We start from the raw sequence: 5773 nt of genomic DNA on the forward strand, positions 1-5773 counted from the left end.
CTTTTCAGACTATTTCTTAACTTCAGATATCCACATTTTTCTTGAGTGGAAAGTGAGTTTGAGTAGATAAGTTACTAGTTTCCTCTTGCATGCACTTTAATTAGAATTTTGAGGGAACTATCTGATTGGGTGTGCACCAGGCTTTAAGGTTATGTGTGTTTTCTTTTTCTGTAGTAGTGAGTTTTTAAAAAACTTTTACCACTAAAATGGAATTAAAAAAAAAACTTCATTATGGAAATTTTCAAATGTATGCAAGAGAATAACATAATGAACAGTAGTATAACTATCATTACACTAACTTCAAAAGTTAACAACATGTGGCGAAACTAGTTTCATCTCTAAACTACTTGCTTCCAGCTTATTTTGAAGCAAATCTGAGATGTATCATTACATCTCAGATTTATATTACGCATTTTCTCCTAGTAAAACACAATACTTTTTTTTTTTTTTTTTGAAACTGATTCTCGCTCTGTCACCCAGGCGGGAGTACAGTGGCACGATCTCGGCTCAGTGCAACCTCTGCCTCCCGGGGTCAAGCGATTCTTGTGCCTCAGCCTCCCGAGTAGCTGGGATTGCAGGTGTGCCCACCACCACGCTCGGCTAATTTTTATATTTTTTGTAGACACGGGGTTTCTCCATGTTGGCCAGGCTGGTCTCAAACTCCGTACCTCAAGTGATCCGCCTGCCTAGGCCTCTCAAAGTGCTGGGATTATAGGCATGAGCCACTGCGCCTGGCCTCACAATACTATTTTTACATCTAAAAAATTAACAATAAAAACTCAGTATCACCAAAGCAGGAAAACTTAAACACCATTGTTTTTCTCAGAAACTCTGGATCCAACTGCAGGGATTCTGAACCACTGGCTGTATACATGGAGCAATTTCATGATCAGTAAGACTAATAACTGAAATTGATTCTAACATGTTGTTATAAATATGTAAACCTATGCATTCAAAATGCTACTAAAACCAGCAACCAAAAACAACAAACTACCTTGGTAACCTTCGAAAGGATATTGAAAAAATCATTCTGAAAACTGCTAAATCGGAGAAAAAGAAACATTTATCTTGCCTTACCTCAGGATGATCAGATTATGAAGGGAAAATTTTGTTGACTGCGTAGAATTATTTCAATTAACAAATGCAGAAGTGTTAGAATATCGCTGTTTTTCAATTCCCATTAATTTGACAAATCTAAGCAATGATCATCAATGGCTTCAGAGGCTATTAGTTGAAAAACTGATGAAAAACCTTGTAAGGATAGATGAGAATGGCAACACCTGAACCCACTGGTCAATCTTACAGTAATGTGCCTTCTGATAAGACTCAGCAGGTACCCAGCACTACCTATGAAGTGTTCGGCCAAAAGACAAAAACCCTGAATCGAATCAAGCTCCTACACCTATCTGTAAATGGAGAGTGAACAGCACAAAGGAACACATTAAAGAACACCATGGGGGCGCAGCCAACAAAATTCTGAACAGGCGATTCTACGGGATAAATAACTCAGTTTTCTTTAACAAGTTGTAGGGAAAAGGAGGAGGGACCATTAAAAGATTTAAGAAACACAAAAATGCAAGTGTTACCTTTGTATACTGATTTGAATAAATCAACTTTTTGAAAAAGTTGAAATTTGAACAACTGAACAATAAGGTGAATGTCTTGGGTAAGCTCATCCATTTTAATTTTGCATCTCATCATGTAAAAAAAACCACAAAGTAGCTACTTTATATTAAGTCATAGTTTACTAATTTATATTGTTAACTGTAAGTTTAAATTTTGGATAAGAATATTTAGTAGGGTTCCTTTTTTTTTCCCCCCCCAAAGATTATTTGCCTCTAGTCACAAAAATAGGTAGTGGTAGAGCTGGTGTTCAGTGTTCTGATTGATTTTTTGATTGACTTCACCAATTTTTCTACTGCCCGAGTTCTTCAGCTTGAAGTCCCAGAAGTATATAGTTGAAGGTAAAATCGTATAATTGTAAAGAAAAAAAATCATTTCTTCAATTATTATAAAGTAGGGGAAGGGAAGATTTGGGAAGGCAAGGAGAGGTAGAAGAATCTCAGGTGACATACAAGATAAAAAAGGGTTAGAGGAGGGTTGAAGAGGGTAGAAAATGAGAGAACTAACATCTCATGAAAGGGTAAGATCTTGTTCCCTTTGACCTCAAAACTTGAGGCTTCTCACATATGTATACAAATGATTTAGATTACTCTTCTCAACATGGATCTACTAATGTATTCTATCTCTAGGGATCTACCTCGGCCTTTTCTTTCCCCTTATCTATGAATATTGTTGAAACTGCAGGCCATGCCTTGTACCCTAAGTTCTAAGAGTATAGACTTGTAAAAAAACAAAACAATACAAAAACTACCTCTTAAGGTGACAGATGATTAAAAATATGCTTGACAGTTATTCAATCAGGCTTGTTATTTTGTTAATTTTAGCCTTCTTTTTCTATCTGTATGTCAGATGTCTATGTAACTTAGTATATTGAAAGAGGTCACCTATAGGTTATTAGATGAAGATAGGAGTAGCAGATGCAGTGCTCTTTTAGTATTTCATTTTAATCCTGGAACAAAACCAATGGTGCTCCAGTATCATTAAGTGAACTAATTTATTTATTTATTTTTTGTACTTGAAGTCATTGATTACTGGTTTTAGTTTCTTGTCATATGTCTTCATTTTTTTTTTTAAAGCTACTCTAACTATACTCAACAGTATCCTAAGGACTCCATGTAAATTGTTTTTCCATTTTTTGAAGAATCACTTAGTAATATTTTTGGGTGGGGAGGAGTGGTAAGGAAAACATACCCACTCTCATTTATTTTCTGAGACTTACCTTAAAAGGTGTGTTTTCAATAGTGTCATCAGCAATTTGGAAAGGCAACTTTTTAGAGTTGCTTTTTACAACAATGCCTATATATTTATAGTAATACCATGGATTGAGTTTCTTTGATTTTTTTTGTCTCATTGGGACACTATGTATATTTCTGTGGTTTTTTAATATTATGACTTCCTGACAAATTAATTTCAAATATTTGGGGAAGGAGAATCGGATTACAGGCAGGTTTTGGTCATACAAACCTAAATAGATCGGTGTACTTTTTGTGAGATGTAATGCAGTTTTGAGGATATTTCTCTATCTCCCTCTAGCAGTATTTTTTAAAGTCATTGCTGTCATTAAAACCATAAATAGAAATCTCAAACAGTTGGCACTCATTTGTTTTCAAGGGAGAGAATATTTCTCTGATGCCATTTAATAAAAGGCAGTTAAAAAGAGGAAACAGACATCTTTGAATTACTTAAAATGAATGCTTAGATGTTTCTGAGAGGGAGAGTTTGAATCTCTTCTTTGACACTTGCCACTTGTGGCCCTAGACAAATCATTTAACATCTGTGAGACAGTTGTCCACACACAGAATTTCCTCTTTGACCCTACTACAGGGTCACTGGACAGATGGGGTAATGTATAGGAAAACACTTTGTAAGCTGTGAAGTGCTATACAAGAATAGTTTAATAATAAATAAACATTGATGGTTTGCCCGGAGAAAAAGAAGGGACTTCATTCAAGGATTAAATAGTTGGTTTCTTGCTAGCTGGCAGGGCACAGCCACCAATGACTTTTACCTCTTTATAATTCAAGACTGTAAACTAGTTTTATCAGGGGAGAGGCATTCAGCAGATACTTTTAGAAAACTTCCTGTGATTTAGATGAATTTGCCAAAGATATGATTTGGCGTGAAGATTTTAAGTTTCCAATTCTTAGCATTTCATAGGATAAGCATTTATAATTAGCTGGGGGAAAAATCATGCGTTTTGAGGGGAGGAGGACTGTTCAAGACTATTAGTATTGTCAAATTATTCTTGAAGTTAACATCTTTTGTTGAAATATCAAAAGTAAGGAAAAATGTAACCATAAGTAACAATATTTATGGTATTATAAATTTATATACATATTAAGTATATATAAATTCGTAAGTTATACTTAAGTATATAGTTATATTAAGTAAGTTATAGTATATGAAACCAGTAAGTCTAACTTAAATGTTAACATCCTCAAAAGAAAAAACACAATAGAAACTAACATGGCAAAATGTGCAAGCTCATTAAAAATCAAATAATGAGTCACTCCATTTCTACCCTCATTGGAAGGAAACAGTATCAGTAAAAATGGTAGAGAATCAGATTGAGTTTTCCTCCTTGGCTTAGCAGAACGTGTGTCTTCGGCAAGGCGGTGGTGGAGGGACCAGGGGTGCTATAAGGCAAAGAGAGAAATCCTAGGGTGGATCCAGACACTTCTTTGCCCTTTTAGATGCCTATACTAAACAAAACTCCGAAAGAAAAACAGGCTGGAGTTGACCTGTGGGTCATAATTTGCCAACCTACATTCTAAATTATTGCATAGTATTTGTGCATAAAAATATGACATACTTCATTTAATCATTTCTCTGGTTTATGTCCAACTTTTAAGTATTAAACATGCTGTTATGAATATCATTATGCAAATAACCCTGCACATGTATGCGTACTTCTGCAAGAAGTGAGAGGTCAAGTACATGTATGAGTACTGCAAGAAGTGCAGGTCAAAATGTGCATTTTTTTTTCAGATTTTTGAGTTCAGGAGTATGCGTGCAGGTTTGTTATATAGGTAAACTTGTGTCACAGGGGTTTCTTGCACAGATTATTTTGTGACCCAGGTACTAAATGTATACCCAATGGTTATTTTTTCTGCTCCTCTTTCACCCTTCTCCCTCAGGTAAGCCCCAGTGTCTCTTGTTCTCCCCTTTGTCCATGTGTTCTCATAATTTAGCTCCCACTTTTAAGTGAGAACATGCAGTATTTGGTTTTCTGTTCCTGCGTTAGTTTGCTAAGGATAACAGCCTCCAGCTCCATCCATGTTCCTGCAAAGGACATGATTTCATTCTTTTTTATGACTGCATAGTATTACATGTGTGTACCACATTTTCTTTATCCGGTCTACCATTGATGGACATTTAGGTTGATTCCATGTCTTGCCTATTTTGAATAGTGCTGCAGTGAACATACACATGCATGTGTCTTTATGATAAAATGGTTTATATTCCTGCAGGTATATATCCAGTAATGGGATCGCTGAGTTGAACAGTAGTTTTGTTTTCAGCTCTTTCAGGAACTGCCACACTGCTTTCCACAATGGTTGAACCAGTGTACACTCTCACCAACAGTGTGTAAGCATTCCCTTTGCTTTGCAACCTCATCAGCATCTGTTATTTTTTGACTTTTTAGTAATAGGCATTCTGACTGGTGTGAAATGGTATCTCCTTGTGGTTTTGATTTGCATTTCTCCAATGATAAGTGATATTGAGCTTTTTAAAATATGCTTCTTGGCTGCATGTATTTCTTCTTTTGAAAAGTGTTCATGTCCTTTGCCCGCTTTTTAATTTTTTTATTTTCTTGTAAATTTAAGTTCCTTATAGATGCTGGATATTAGACTTTTGTCAGATGCATAGTTTGCAAAAGTGTTCTCACATTCTGTAGGTTGTTGTTTTTACTGTGTTGATAGTTTCTTTTGCTGTGCAGAAACCCTTTCATTTAATTAGATCCCATTTGTCAATTTTTGCTTTAGTTGCAATTAGGCCTGCATATTTAATCATGTAAGTTACTTCCAAATTCTCCTCCAAAGATCTTTGCCAACTTAGACTTCCAAAACAGTGTATGAGAATGGGCTTCTTATAGGCTGTGCCAATACTGGCTATTGTTGGTTTATTTTTATAAATATTACCAATATTA

Source organism: Pan troglodytes, chromosome 2 (assembly GCF_028858775.2).
Source record: "Pan troglodytes isolate AG18354 chromosome 2, NHGRI_mPanTro3-v2.0_pri, whole genome shotgun sequence".
NCBI lineage: Eukaryota > Metazoa > Chordata > Mammalia > Primates > Hominidae > Pan > Pan troglodytes.